We start from the raw sequence: 17,176 nt of genomic DNA, 5'->3' as shown, positions 1-17,176 counted from the left end.
TCATGGAATGATCTTGTTTGCGGAGAGGACAAAATGAAAGGCTGGAATAACCAAACCAACACAGCTGAGGGAAACAGGCGGGAGGCGGGGGTATGGGGAGGCACGTGAAATGTCACTGTCACTAATGCGAAACGTGGCCGTAATTAAGACTCTCCTCTCTCTCTCTCTCTCTCTCTCTCTCTCTCTCTCTCTCTCTCTCTCTCTCTCTCTCTCTCTCTCTCTCACCCGCTGTACACAAACTGGTCTCGATCGGTAGATTAACCCCCCAGGTTAGGTACAAGATCCTTTACGGTCCCTCCACTTGGCCATACGCGGTTCTACAGACGTGTAACTGTGACAAATCCCCGGTACATCGGGTGGAGGAAAGTGCGAGAATGGCGTCGAGATTAGGCTCCCTTCCCCGCCTGAGCCCCTCACACACGCGACCGAGCCTCCCTAATTCATCAGGCAGCTGGTTGCGTCAGCCCACACGACTGCATCACCGGCAGCCGGCCCGCTCAATTATTATTCCGAGGAAACTAAATCAGGTCTTCCTCGAAAGTATTCTAAAACAACTTCTCTGGGGCCGTCTGGAATACGTGACCTCCTCCAGAACACGGGAATACATCGTATCCTTCGCCCCCGGGCTGGCGGCCAGGAGTGTGGTGGAACAAGCTGATACTGGGAGGGAGTGGTGTCGGTGGGTCACCGCAGGCCATGTTGTAGCGGAGGGCGGCGCACGCCCGTCACCCGATACACTGGAGGCTGGGCAAGATAAGAGGTGTTCGCCCACAACCAACACTCAGGTCTGCCAGCTGAGCTCATCCAGGCGCCACGAACCAACCCGACCACCTCGATACACCCACAACCAACACCTTTTTACCTAGAGTCAACTGTGCCATATAATTTTGGAAGGTCTTTATCTCTACAGGACGACCAGCGAAGCACCTCCTATCTATTCCCTCATATCAGTCTGCTGTGGCCTCCGGGCCTACGTATCCTCAATAACCTCGCTAGTTAAGCGCACTGCAGATACGTGTTAAACAAAGTCCTCGAGTCCTACACTCGATGGTGGACGCTGGTTTCGGTGCATCATACATGACAGCTACAGCGTTCTTCGTCAGTTTTGGCGCTACCGCAATACGCGAGAAACGGCAAACAAGAACGATACAAAACATCTAAGTTTATATATATATATATATATATATATATATATATATATATATATATATATATATATATATATATATATATATATATATATATATATATATATATATATATATATATATATATACAAACACAGAGTACTTAAAGATTTTGTCAAAAAGCTGGGCTATCGCGTAACGCCCACCGCAAGAAAATCTAGTTACGAAAAACGAGTCGTATGAGTTTCGTGTTGCCAAGCGTTGTGGGTGAGATGGAGAGAGAGACTGTCTGATTGTGTGGACTGAAAGCCAGCAGCCCACGTGTGGCCGGGGCCAAAAGGAGTGACACTTGACAGCCAATAAAATCCTGGCGCTCGCTACACAACCGGCGCTGACTTCCCAGGCTGGGAGAGAGAGAGAGAGAGAGAGAGAGAGAGAGAGAGAGAGAGAGAGAGAGAGAGAGAGAGAGAGAGAGAGAGAGAGAGTAATACCGGTAATACACATTCCCTGGTAAATGGTTTCCTACGTACTGCCTACCACCAACCTTTCTACCTACCTACCAAGTGAGTGAGAGCTGGGGAGAGGTACCTCAACCACGCACACACACACACACACACACACACACACACACACACACACACACATCTCTAGAGCGTCAGTGTGTGTGTGTGTGTGTGTGTGTGTGTGTGTGTGTGTACGAGGAAGATATTCCGCCTCACCGTTGAACACAACGACAACTTCGATGTACAAAAAAAAGTTTTCGTCTTGCGTCGCTCACCTCCCTTATAGTCTTCCAACGTTGGACTCGCCGAGTATATCAGTTTCCCGCGAGGTGTAAACCAAACGCCTCGTAAACTGTTACGAAAACGAAAATGTTTCCCTCGAATGAGCGGGAAGACTTAACCCCTTTTACTAGGACGGTCTAAACACTCTCATTAAGAAAACAGCAATGGAAAATGGAGGACTTTACCTGATAATGGGAAAAGTGATGTGGGGAAACTGAGATATATATATATATATATATATATATATATATATATATATATATATATATATATATATATATATATATATATACATACATACATATATTCCTATGAGTCCACGGGAAAATGAAACACGATAAGTTCCCAAGTGCAGTTTCGTGTAATAATCACATCATCAAGGGAGATACAACAAAGAAAATATAACAGTCAGTTGATATATGACTGACCTTGGCCTGGCCGCCCCAGATCCAAATTCAGTTCTATAACACTTCCATCTCACACAGATAAGGTAGATATGACTTCGAGAGGCCTCTAGGAGTAACCGAACCCCCCCCCCCCCCCCCAACTGGAAGTATCTCAGGCGGAACAGGAATTAAAAGCAAAAAAAAAAAGAAAAAACGGAACCGAACAGAAAATCAATACGTTAGATTTGCTTGACGCCAATAATGCAGGCTTGACGTCAGGGCAACCGCCCTTCTAACTCCATCACACACACGAGGATCTACGAGAAGCATCAACGACCACGGAAGATGAGAGACAGGCTATCGCGGGCACAACACAACGGCTACCCTAGCAGCAGCAGCAGCAGGTGCATCCAACAGACTCGGCCTTTGAGCGTCACGCTCAGAAAACCTAGGGGGAAGCCGTCAAGAACAACGAGTTGTCTTACGACACAATGGGAATCACTCGCGAGTGGCAATAGGCCAGCAGAGGAGAGGAGTGGTGGTGGGGGGTAAGAAATGGTCGAGTCCAGTGGCACTCACAACACCCATCACACAAACACCAGCCACCAGGAAAAGGTGGGAGGGGGGGGGGAAAAATTAAAGATGCTCACCAAAACCATATAAGGTTTTGACGGCCCGACTACACCTCCCGTACCTACCCAATGTAAGAAGACCTTGTCTAAAAAAAATTGATCAACACCCTCAAACTGTTATTGTCATCAAACGTAGTCTAAAAAACAGTAATGTATACACAACACACACACACACACACACACACACACACACACACACAAAGCTGTTCAGCCTCCCTTACCTAAGGGCTGGTCGATAGAGTGGGTACCTGGAACACACGACGTGTGTGTGTGTGTGTGTGTGTGTGTGTGTGTGTGTGTGTGTGTGTGTGTGTGTGTGTGTGTGCATTCATACATAGGAGTAAGGACATGGTACATCCATATACAAGGTTAAGTACACGGGGCAACGCAGAGTGTGAAACTCTCTGCCCGTCAAACATAAATAGTAATCACAAATAGTGATCACAAACACACGCTGAAAACACCTGCCAACTTACCTATACCACAGCGAAAAGCTACACGGCTTTTGATAGAAGCGCTACCTCCTCACAGGAGAGAGGTATCGAATGGTAAGAAATACTGTGTGTGCGTAGGATTAGAAAAGATATTCAAATATAATCTTACGAGGATCTAGCCAAAAAAGTTATACACGTTATGCATCTGTCACAAACCTAATAATCATACACGTCATGCATGTCACAAACCTAAAAACTATACACGTCATGTATGTCACAAACCTAATAATCATACACGTCATGCATCTGTCACAAACCTAAAAACTACACACGTCATGCGTCTGTCACAAACCTAAAAACTATACACGTCATGCGTCTGTCACAAACCTAAAAACTATACACGTCATGTATGTCACAAACCTAATAATTATACACGTCATGCATCTGTCACAAACCTAAAAACTACACACGTCATGCGTCTGTCACAAACCTAAAAACTATACACGTCATGCATGTCACAAACCTAAAAACTATACACGTCATGTATGTCACAAACCTAATAATTATACACGTCATGCATCTGTCACAAACCTAAAAACTACACACGTCATGCGTCTGTCACAAACCTAAAAACTATACACGTCATGCGTCTGTCACAAACCTAAAAACTATACACGTCATGCATGTCACAAACCTAAAAACTATACACGTCATGCATCTGTCACAAACCTAAAAACTATGCACGTCATGCGTCTGTCACAAACCTAAAAATCAGTCTGTTCACCACACCACTAAAGATCTATCTATCACACCAAACAGAGAAGCCTGGCACACGGTAGTGACCTTCCTCCACCCAGTCACCATCATCATCATCATCTCTCCCACAACAGTCAGGTCACCACATTTTCCCAATGACGTCTCGAAAAGGTGTCAGATGGAAATACCTTAAACTGCAGCTCACATCCAACTGCTTCTTCTGTCTCAGCTTTGGCACGTCCCCGCACAACTCACCTGAAACAAAAGAAAAAAAAATTAGAAGATAAATATCCAGATATAAGATTATTACACATTCATTCGAAATAACTATCCCCCTCAAGCCTTTCATTACAACAGGGCAAAAATATACTCAAGTATGAAATTAACAATCTGGGTGGAAACATCACTGTCTAAATATACACAGAATTACCGTATGTTTCTAATGAGGGTAATCCAAATAGAGTCACAGCTTCCAGAGGACTTACGTTTACAGAACTACCTGGGACTCATATCCCACACACACACACACACACACACACACACACACACACACACACACACAAGGACAATCAAAACAACTCCTCCACACACACACACACACACACACACACACACAGACACACACACACACACACACACACACACACACACACACACACAGTTTCAAGGATCTGGGATAATAAATATGAACCTAAAGCAAGTGTGAATAAATAACGACACTCAACACTTTATCATTTCCCCGAAAAGCAAGGTTTAAAAAAAAAAAAAGCCAAATTACCACAAAAGACCTTGTTAGAATTCATAGTTTGGAGGAATCTAAATATCTACCATTGGGGAAACACTTAAGGCAGCCCAACGGTCGGAGCTGGGGGAAAACTGCTTTCCTTAAAGAGACTTCTGCAAAATCTTGTTGTTTTCCTCTTAAAATGCAAAATATTAAGGAGTCGCCGCGGGATTCACACCGGGGTGGATCTCTGCTCCTCGAGGGATCCCTGACGAGGGAGTTAAGGAATCCCTAAAGTGGCACCTGACTCACAGACGAGGGAGTTTCACCGACCAGGCCCCACTTCATGACGAAGACTTTCGGAATTTTCCTGACGAATATCAGCGTGATCATGGTCATGTATGTTACTCACTTTACCTTCACCACACACACACATACACACACGTAAGCATCCTTCCAGGACACACGAACTGACACCACACCACACAGGGGCTGACACCACAACACACAGGAAATGACACCCTATATAACAATGGCTGACACCACAACACACAGGGAACGACATTTAAACCCACGAGGTCTGACACCACAACAGATCTGATAACCACACGACAGAAGCGCCTACTCTATTGCCTGTAATATCATTTCTTTCCACCGTTCCCCGTGGGCCGAAGGAGAACGGGAAGGCATCCAAGTAAAGTGATGGCATTAGCCTAGCATTCTCCCCCTACGCCCTCCAACACCGACCTTGTTAATTCTTAACCCTGTGCCGAGTGTGGTGGGCGGGCGAGGAGGATCGGGGGGCGAGGACAGACCTGGGAATGGGAGCGGATGATGACGACCAAAACAAGAAAAACAATAAAAGAAACTAAAATTTCTAAATTTGGTACACACAGTACACTGACACAGTACATTCGTCAGGTAAGGTCAACCATGAAATATACCAACGCCATCGGAAATAATCGCTGCTTCAATCAACCGTTAGGACTGTTCGCAGTCGGTCATTTCTCAACCGGAAAATAAACAATCAACTCAGACACTGAAATGAGAATTCCAGTGTGAAGGTTTTTCCCGCGTGCAAGCCCGAGCCGTTCAATACCCCATCCCCTTTACTCCAACCACTGGCAGAACCACTGATGCAAATGCAAATAAGTAGATTAGCTGTGGATGTAACCCCGGTGCTTCGCCGCCCCCCCCCCCCTCCCCCACAAAAAGCCATAGAACCTTAAATGGCCTCCGCTGTTAGCCAAAAGATTCGGTTCGATGCGAAAGGCGGTGTGTGTGTGTGTGTGTGTGTGTGATACGACGTTGATGGGTCCAGTTCTGCAGGCTTTCCTTTGCTCAGGCTAAGCGGGTAGACGTCTGGCTGAATCGAGAGTGACGGCTGTAGAGGACTTTTGCACACGTCTTCTCAGACCTGACATTTCTCCGATGATGTTAGCGCACAACAGCACGCCACACGGGAGAGACGCGCTGACTGAAGTCATCGCTGCTTTCGCTACACTCGCTCTGATCTCTCTCTCTCTCTCTCTCTCTCTCTCTCTCTCTCTCTCTCTCTCTGTGTGTAGGCAGGAGGTGGCAGGCAGCCACGGACCAGGGAGGTATATTAGCGCTACTACCCGCCTGGGTGTAGGGAGGGTTAGTAGTAACGGCTGTGCAGTGTGAGCCAACTCTTCAGTGACTATCAAGTGTCATTCCTTTGACCCAGGGAGCTGTCTATTCTTGTTGCCTTACCCAAACGTGGGCTGCTGGCTTTCAGTCCACACACGTGTATACAATCTCTCCCTTTCATGAACTACTGACAACATTCAACACACAAGACTCGCTCTTCTCAACTACATTTTTCAGCGGTGAGCGCTACGGGCAGGCCCTGCACCTTGGCAAAATATCGTAGTAAGTACTCGTAAGTAAGTAAGTAACGTAAGTAATGTAAGTAATTCCTCTCTTTGTATCTTTGTACAGCTGTCCAGCAGGTCTCTGGTAGTCATCAGCTAAACCTGACCCCGGCCAGGCTGCGGCACACATATAACAAACCACACACTCACCTCCAACCTTTCTAAGCCCGGCCCTAAACCACTCCCACGTCTGCATGAGCACTAGTGACTGCCCACACGGGTTCAGGCCAAAAAGTGTGCTCCCAACCACCAGAAAACTTCAACTAATTTCAAGGACAACCGAGATGAATATTACGATGTTTTCACGGCCACGACACAGATGTGAGCTGCGCCTGGTGTTGTGCGATGATTATAATCGCGTCCTGTGTCTTATGCCACCCACGTGATACGTCTCCAAGAAACTGCAGCTCACTTCTGCAGTTTCTCCGCCTCGCCACCAAAACACCAGCACGGATCTGCCTCCGTCTGACCCCCTCACCTTCCCACCATCCACTCTTAACGCAAAGACACCCCCCTCTCCCAACGTACCTTCAAGACTCTCTCCCTCAAACAATCGCGACGTGATTTTAGGAACTTTTCTCCCCCTTCACATCCATCATCCCTTGAATAAAAACTCTCACCTCCTCCTCCTCCTCCCTCCTCTCCCTAACCCAACATAATTGCCTCCCCACTCCTCTTGCTACAGTTCCCCTGCCCTTCTCCCTCACACTGCTATACTCCCTCCCCGGATAACTCTCCACCGACATCGCCATATCCTCTACCCTCCTTCTTCACATACACCTTACATCCCTTTCCTCCCTTCTCCACATACACATTCCATCCCTTCCTCTCCTCCACATACACATTCCATCCCTTCCTCTCCTCCACATACACATTCCATCCCTTCCTCTCCTCCACATACACATTCCATCCCTTCCTCTCCTCCACATACACATTCCATCCCTTCCTCTCCTCCACATACACATTCCATCCCTTCCTCTCCTCCGCATACACATTCCATCCCTTCCTCTCCTCCACATACACATCCCATCCCTTCCTCTCCTCCACATACACATCCCATCCCTTCCTCTCCTCCACATACACATTCCATCCCTTCCCTCCCTCCTCCTCTTCCTCCATCCCTCTCCCACACCAGTCTCACCCGACCCGACACAGCTCGAGCCCCGTCGCCCCAAACCGTCCAGGGGCCGCCGGCGCTAATCTGGTCCCGACGCCCGGCCGTAGATGGCTAGCCAGGCTCCTGCCTCCGTCGACGCCAGCAGGCAGCTGTTCCCACCACCTGAAAATAGCTTCATCGCCGCCTGGTGGACACACGCTCCCTCAAAAAAAGGGAAAAAAAGGAAACCTTCCCCCTTCGAGCTCTCTCACCGCAGGCGCCACCACCGGAGTCTTAGGCCTGCCACCTCCTCCACTACCACCAACACTGCCGCCTCTCTCATTCCCACCGTTACCATCACCGTCTCCATCAGCCCCCACCACCATACCTACCTCCCCCTCACTCTCTCAACACCATCACCACTCACAGCCCGACGCCTGTCACCACTACCTCCTTTTAACGTTCAACGCCGTCAACACCGCCACTCCCTCCCTCACCCACCATCAAAACCTCTCTCTCTCTCTCTCTCTCTCTCTCTCTCTCTCTCTCTCTCTCTCTCTCTCTCTCTCTCTCTCTCTCTCTCTCTCAAGACTACCACAACCATTACGACTATCTCTACATGCCGTATACAGACACAGTCCCCGGCCAGGCGTTAAGGCCCGACGAACCGTGTACAACATCTGCCTTAATTAAAGCCACCACACCACCACCACCACCACCACGCCACCAACACCATCCCTTCTCACTCATGCCTGGCTCTGACCAAACAAGAGTATCACGATTCTTTCCCCCACATGTCAACTTCTGCTCCATGACTCACAATTATCCAAAGCCTCGGTCTGTCTCCCAGGAAGATGAGGAACTGGTCTCTTCTACTTTCGTGCCTCACGGATAGAGATGAGAGGGGGGGGGGGCACACTGTGTCTAACCTAAAGAGGCATACAAAACAAATCCTTCCTATCCACACCATCTACGTCCTCTCGTGGACGTCTGTAGTCTGAAAAAAGATTCAGCTACACATAAATTCTTAGTGACTAACATGTTATTTAAACTACTATTGTGGTGCCCGAGCATTTCTGACATTTCATTCTAGCAAGTCTCACTGAAAAATTGAATCTTGCTATTCTACATGTTCATCACACCAGATCAATACACACTAGTTGGGTTATCATTCGGGATGTGCCCCCCTGAGCCTACAGATGAGCGTTTTAATTCTGTCCTCTGATATTGGGATTAACATCCAAATAACTCTCTGAATAACAAATTCTTTCGGGAATACGTAACTGACTGCTTTAGGAAACAGAGTCAGTTCTCATACGAGCATTAGTCTAAACATCCTTATCATTGTAAGGAACACTAACACAACGTGTATATATATATATATATATATATATATATATATATATATATATATATATATATATATACACTGAACATATGCAAAATTTGAAATCTTGTTTTACATCAATAAAAATCCCCAAAGTCAATAACTAAATGGAACAGGTATTTCCTCCTACCAGGCTACAAATTCTATAGCTCTAATTAGATACCAGTTAAAAAAAAGTTTCCTTACCCTAAGGTTTATAAAACGACATACATGTATTGAGATAGCAACTTTTTTACTATCACCTGAAGCAACGAGACAATAACCCCCTTACCGTGACACGACCTATAAAGGCGTGACAGAAGACGCGGGTCATCCATCATGCCTTAACGTAACATGACCTGTACAAGGCAAATCACACGAGTCATCTATCGTTATCCACATCCTTAGATCACCTTAGAATCATGAAAGTTAACAGTCATGGTGCGGGGAGGGCGAAATAATATGTAACACAGTCATAGAGTGAAACGTAAGTCTTCATAAGACCCTACCAGATGTGGAATCTCGTGAACTTAAGAATCGCAATTCAAATACAAAATGTAAACAAAGTCCATCCTCGTCTGTCCGAGGGCGTCACACGATCTCCAACAATTCGACCCGCCCACCTTACATACACGACCACTGGCTGCCCTAGCCTCAGCAGGGCTATCATCATCTCACTGGAACACACACATAAGGAGCTTCCTTCACACAGACCTGTACACACGATCTTACTACAAAGACCTGCACCCTCTTCCATCTCGCCTGGCCGTTGAACCTCATCAGTTGACAATGACACACTCGGGGGAATGTAATATATATAAAAAAAAAAGATGTCAAAATTCCACCATCGTGTATATGTTGAACCTCGACAAAAATTTCATCACCAGGATAATACCACGGTGACGGCGCTCCACGAGATAATACCGTAGCGAAAGACATTATCATTAAGTATCCGCGATACACCCACTCAACTCGGATAGTCACTATTAACGCTGCCAGCCCCGGCCCTGCTGAGTATATAAGCTGGACGGACAATGAGAGGGGAAGGACAATTGCTCAAAGGACGACGATGTCAGGGGGAATACACGGGTAATTGGATGGCAGGGGTTACTTACTGGTTGACTGGAGGGATAGGACAGAGAGGAGAAAGACAATCAAGACATAAAGAGAACACCATTAACGGCCAACCGTGCGAATACAATCCTAGCCACGTAGCGTTTATCGAAGCCTATCTACGCACCCTAACACGGGTTTCGCCCGGCTTCCTAGAACTGTCACCTATAAAATGCAGACTAATGTTGATGATGTTGTACATCATCTGCATAAGTCTGTCCTACTTTTTTTTTCCCCCTTTTATATCAATGGGAACCTATATCACCACCTGCAGTATTGCCATTCCGGGATCGGACGTGGTGAAGCCCGCCATCGCTCTCAGCCTAACTGTTTACGCCGATCATTATTTGACTCACAGGCAGGGAATTTCCAGCTAAGACTAGATGCCATTCTCTCAAGATATTCGTCTGGACTTCTACCAACGCTTGTCAGGAGGATAAATACTGAAGAAGTGTACCAACAGCTCCAAGTCACGTCAATACACTTACAGAGATTGGCGTCCAATTCAATCTCACTTTCAAAAGTTTGATAGAAAATGGATGCCATCTTTAATGGCGGGATGTGACTGCTCTTGGTTTCGCTGCGGGTGAAAAGTCACTTCAATCCGATTACAATCTCGTCGAAGAACTTATAGAATCCAAAGGAGTCCATCTTTTCCCTGCTACTGATGGTAGGGGCAGGCCTGAGGCTACAGACCCTCGAAAAACTCGAAATAGGAGTCCAGCGGTTATACTAGTAAAACTATCATAATAGTAATAAAAATAATAATAATAATAATAATAATAATAATAATAATAACAATAATAGTAATAATATAATAATCATGTTTCCCTTAATATCTTCTCTTTCCTTTAGCTTCTCTTTAACTCTCCTTTTGACATTTATTTATGTTTCCTATATATGTTTGGAGACATGAAACCCTCATTCCTCTTACATCCACTTTCTTACCAGAGTATCTGCCAAATTCACTCTCAACCACACCAACATGTGCAGGGGCACAGAGGAATGTAAACATTTCCTCCCTTAAATTTCTACATCGCAAACATTACAACAAATGTCCTCAGTAAGAACAGCTTCGTGAACAACATCCTCTCTTTTCATTCTGACAAAGGAATATTTACGAGACATTTCTTTTTTATCATCATCTCACATTCGGAATTCTCCCTCCCCCTCCCCTTTTTTTCTAATCCTTTAAGACCTCATTAATAGCAACAAGTTCTGCCTGTAACTGGGCGTTCATTGTCCAAGACCATCCCAAGGGCAGGGGAAAAGACTTCCCCTCGTCGAAGACCACAACCTAAGCAAGATAAATAAATGATAACGAAGAGCATGTACACAATGACTTATCTGTCTGCCGTGTCATGGGGGAGCCATAACCGTTGGTTACAACACTCGGAAATATATATATATATATATAAAAAAGCACAATAACAATGATTGTTCTTGGGAAATAACTCATCACGGAGTCGATCGTGTGACTGACAAAGACGTAATACATTTGAAGCGTCCACAGTCTTCCATAAACCTGGCAAGACGATGTTAAAACACAATCTTCTGTACTTTCTTTTTTCTTTCCAGTTGTACGCCAGTTATCCTGCGTCCACAGCTTCCCCCTTTATGATAATAATGAATGAACCTTCAGTCACCAGAGCCACAGCCAAAGTTCGTGTGCTCTTAACAACAGTCCCGGGGCTGTGACACACGAGCGCAAGCACACCCATCGCCAGGATCATATGACAACGTCACCACTGAGAATATGAAACATGTGTTGGGTGTCATGTTACAGGGCGGCCGCATGACGTCAGGCGGGTGGCAGAGCCACGGTGCCACAGTGAGGTGAGGTCATCTGGCACTCACCGACACACCCCCTCCCCCTTCATGCCACACCTCTGGGAGGAACCCTCCCACCACTGCTGCATCTCTGGGAGGAACCCACCTCCCCCAACTGCTGCACCTCTGGGAGGAACCCTCCCACCACTGCTGCACCTCTGGGAGGAACCCACGTCCCCCAACTGCTGCACCTCTGGGAGGAACCCACCTCCCCAACTGCTGCACCCACACCTCTGGGAGGAACCCACCTCCACCAACTGCTGCACCCACACCTCTGGGAGGAACCCACCTCCACCAACTGCTGCACCCACACCTCTGGGAGGAATCCACCTCCCCCAACTGCTGCACCTCTGGGAGGAACCCACCTCCACCAACTGCTGCACCTCTGGGAGGAACCCACCTCCACCAACTGCTGCACCCACACCTCTGGGAGGAACCCACCTCCCCCAACTGCTGCACCTCTGGGAGACACCTGCACCCACTGCCACACCTCTAGTGGGCGGCACGGGTGCCATCCATATAACGCCCAGTCATCAAGGTAATGTAAGACACATGAGCCACATGCCACCTCGTGGCCTCAACATACACCACATGCCCTTAATGACGCTATCAAAACTCTTGACTCTCCACTAATTACGTCCAGAGGGGGCGCCAAGTTTACCGGCAAAAAACTTGCTCGAAACTAGATCTCGGGCGGTTTTCCTGGATCATAAAATTGAAAATTGAAGTTGGAAGTCTAAAATCACTGGGGGGTGGGAAATACTCCTTAACCAATCACTCTCCAAGAGTTTACATGACAGCTGGTGGCAAAGATAAATGACACAATCACCTTCCCGTGGTAAGAGGAATTTCACTATCAATAATGAACAATGAAACCAACGAAGAAGACTTTTTGTTTCACCTTCCCGTGGTAAGAGGAATTTCACTATCAATAATGAACAATGAAACCAACGAAGAAGACTTTTTGTTTATGTAACATACAACAGAAATAATCTTACTTCAACAAAAACATTTTTCTTTCCTCCTCCCTTCTTCGACTGTTCCTTTAACTACACATTTCGTTCTTACTCCTCCATTTTCTATCACTGCCTTCAAGATCCCTTTTTACTGTGTTCTTTCAACAATTTTTTTTCTTCTCCTCCTGACATCCGTAATGCTAAGCCCTCCAATCACTGCTGCAGAAGGTTCACAATCCTTCAAGATACGATCTTAGAAATCAACTAAGAAAATGAGATCTTAACAAATTATAGAGACTATCCCACACACGTCTGGCGTAGGGTATGTCTCTCACACGTTCGGCATTACCACAACGTTACTCCGTCTGTGTGTATAACTGACTACTGTACAATTGTAATCACATTAACTAAATCTTATTACAACATCGTATAAATATTTCATTCACTAGATCCGGAAACGTTTTTTTTTTTTTAAATAACGTCCCCTAATGACAGGTTCATAATCCTACGGATCTATTACATGATATTAGTAGAATATAACCCGTTTTCTGTTTAACAGTACTGTACGTCCGCTGCAGGAACTATCTCTATTACTTTATCAAAGACTTTTTTACCCAAATATAAATACTTTACATCACATAAGATGTTATTTGTTTACAACACACACACACACACACACACACACACACACACACACACACACACTGAAGTAGTTCAATGAAAATGTTCAGGAATTGTGGCTACGATTTTTGAAAACTATCATTTGTTTACCATATTTTCACAACCAATTTAAGTTGTTACTTTCCATACATTTCAGGGTTACGAAAATCAAGATAATTACTCCAGTTATCTTTTTCTTGATTAGTTACTCCAGTTATCTTTTTCTTTATAATACGATAACTTCAGTCAGGTTCTAATCCTGATACAGCTGAGCTGATACGATACTGAACGTAACAATATGGAAGACGTGAACCTCACCATTTCTCCCGGAATCCGACGGTGACAGACCATCTGGTACACCTTGTGAGTTACAGTTCTCATTTAACTCCACGAGAGGACGACGTATCGTCCCGTCCACCTTAATGTCTTCTCAAGTTTCTCTTCCTCTATGCCTTGGGAGGGAGAGAGCGGTACGCGCTCCTGGTTCACTTAAAATGTCCACTACGGTTTACAGTGAACTGATGGCTGTGTTCAGTATTTGGAGCCCCCTTTTCATCATAATGTCCAAAAGGTTTTTACGCTACAGAGAGAGAGAGAGAGAGAGAGAGAGAGAGAGAGAGAGAGAGAGAGAGGAGGGGAGGTGAGTGGGAGGAAGGGGTTAGGTAAAGAGGGCTTGACATAGTTAACCATAAACCCGTCACCCATCGGGGAACGCTGATGACGCGTCGTCCCGTCATGGAGGGTTGAAGGAGGGCGATGAAGGGGGCGGGGGGCGTTGGTAGTGGTTGGGTGGAGGGCAAATGGAGAGGAAGGGCAAATGGATGAGGATGGGTGGGAGGGAGGGGAGCTGACACACGAGAGGAGACGAGTGCTTGGTGGCCACACCTCCCTCACCCTAACCTGTACGACTGAATACCTGCTGCAGTGAGAAATGGTGACACGTAAAAGCCTTGATCTAAGTATCATCCATACTCCACAGTCAATTCCATGGAGCAGATCGGGTACAGACGACCTCTGAAACCACACTTCCACGTGCTTCAACCTGTGGCCAGCGTGTGTGAGTGTGTGTTTTGTGTGTGTGTGTGTGTGTGTGTGTGTGTGTGTGTGTGTGTGTTAAGGCGGAACAGTAACGGCATAAAATACCTTCATGAACATCCTACACAAGAACATGACCCATGAGCCTCACCAGCCAGCACGTACATACGACTTTCTTCACAGTGACAAATGTTACAGCTTTGGAGGAACGGAAATAAGCCTATCAGAATGGGATGTGGGTGCGTCACATGAGTTAAGAGCCAGTCTGGAGCCTATCAGTAGGCCTATGTAGCCGTTGGCCAGCTCCAAACACACACACACTCACACACACACACACACACACACACACACACACGGAGAATAGTCAAGTTTCAATATATACCAAGGCCCAAATAATGTGTTACGCTGATAAAATGGTGAACCTATGAAAACAGAATTAAGCTTCATGTCAAAATTACACACACACACACACACACACACACACACACGTGTGTGTGTGTGTGTGTGTGTGTGTGTGTGTGTGTGTATAATGGCATTTCTAGAGGATATGTGGGAGGAGATCTGTCCTCCCAGCATCTCGGTCTATCAATAACCATCTAGGATGACTGGTTGGTCGACGAGGCCGGCCAACCTAACCAACCTCAGGAGGAGGTGGACTGGCCTGGTGCACGTATTGGAGGGGGAACTTAAATGACACAGAACCTCAGGAGGTGGTGCGCTGGCCTGGTGCACGCTACTGGGGAGAGAGAGAGAGAGAGAGAGAGAGAGAGAGAGAGAGAGAGAGAGAGAGAGAGAGAGAGAGAGACTTAATGACATAGGTTCCGTCGTGAAGTAGACCTTGTAAGGGAGAAAGGGAGGGAGGGAGGGTCATCGGATTTACCAGAGGCGAAGAGAGAGAGAGGGAGAGAGAGAGAGAGAGAGAGAGAGAGAGAGAGAGAGAGAGAGAGAGACTCATGACTCACACGTGCATGACCTCCAGCTCTCTCTCTCTCTCTCTCTCTCTCTCTCTCTCTCTCTCTCTCTCTCTCTCTCTCTGTCCTTCAGCATGACGACCCTTTTGAAGACGGAGGCACGACGCGTCACGACCATAACGTTACGACCCGTCGAATACAAGAGGCACGACCGACCCCTGAGCACGACGGTAGGATCCAAAGGGTGGTGGGGTGACCTCTGACCTGACCTCTTTAAAGGGTCAATCCTATAAGGTCCCGCCATCATACCTAAGGATTGTAACGGGGGGGGGGGGGGGGTCGTGCAAAAGGGTCGTACCGTCACGTTCGAGGATGGAATTATCGTACTCAGAGGTTAAGGTATTAAGACGTTTACGACCTCAACAACACAATGAAAATAAAATAAAAATAAACTGACATTTAACGTGACGTACACAGACACTTAAAGGTCTCACAGACACTTAACAAGGACCATAAGTTACTCACAATAACTTAAGAAGGTCACAAGATATCTCCATGATATGTCCCATAATGTGTGTGTGACAGTAATAACCAAGGATACTAAAGGATAAAATTTCAGAAGCCTCTTACGCACTGTGTGTGTGTGGGGGGGGGGGGGTCACAGGAACACGCAAGGACCACGATCAAAATCTGGACAATAGATATCAAAAACTTGTAATAAAAAGCCTCATTACAATCATACTCAACTCGAAACCCCCATCCTACAATGGCTACTTCTGAGAGTCTACGAACTGCAATGTAGACAAAACATACATCCAGTTTTGCCAAGGTAAGGAGACGAGGCTATGCCTTGGCACAGCACGCGAGACGCCTCGTCTCCCCTGCTGAGTCGCCTCTGATCGCCTGTGATAGAGTCTAATAGCCTAAATGATCCCTTTCTATTGCCTGGGACGCGAGGGGACAATAGGGGGAGTGAGATGGTCAAACCGACTGTAGGAATTATGTATCAAGGAGACAACACGCTGTCACAGCCAGCCACACACACACACACACACACACATGAGGAATGTTCAACACCCACAAAATCCCATCATACATGTAAGTGGCCTCTAGAGTCTCGTCGCAAAAACAGGTTCAAGAGATAACTACACACACACAAAAAAAAGGGTCACACAAAAGCGACGGATCAGAACCTACATAAAAGCACGAGTCTGGTATACATAATGTAAATAACCTCCCCAGACATCTCTGGAATCTGCTGGCGAATACTGCAGTAACCTTGGTGGTTATTGCAGTGTAAGGAGCAAGCTTGATGTGGGTGACAGTGTAGAGGAGCAACTCTTGACGGAGGGCACCAGTGGCCCTTGACCAACGCCTTTTCCTACAAAAGAAAGTCGAATGGAATCCGCACATCAGACGAATGGTTGACCAGTGGTGCACACACGGAGAGGGACGCACCAAGAGAAGGGC

At 46.5% G+C, this 17,176-nt stretch overlaps 1 protein-coding gene across 6 annotated transcripts in view; it reads right to left on the bottom strand.

Moving 5' to 3' along the window:
* Positions 1-17,176, bottom strand: part of Cdep (Chondrocyte-derived ezrin-like domain containing protein) — a 729,829-nt gene that overhangs the window by 698,627 nt on the left and 14,026 nt on the right. Inside the window, exon 1 of one of the 6 annotated variants that reach the window (XM_071661714.1) lies at positions 4,309-4,356. The exons of the other annotated variants lie outside the window; for them this stretch is intronic. The gene's annotated coding sequence lies outside the window, so the exon portion shown is untranslated. Of the gene's footprint in view, positions 1-4,308; positions 4,357-17,176 lie in introns of those variants that run through there. 6 annotated transcript variants of the gene reach the window in all.

This window comes from Panulirus ornatus, chromosome 5, assembly GCF_036320965.1.
Source record: "Panulirus ornatus isolate Po-2019 chromosome 5, ASM3632096v1, whole genome shotgun sequence".
NCBI lineage: Eukaryota > Metazoa > Arthropoda > Malacostraca > Decapoda > Palinuridae > Panulirus > Panulirus ornatus.
Note: the sequence above shows the minus strand (reverse complement) of the source record. Positions and strands in the feature narration are given on the sequence as shown.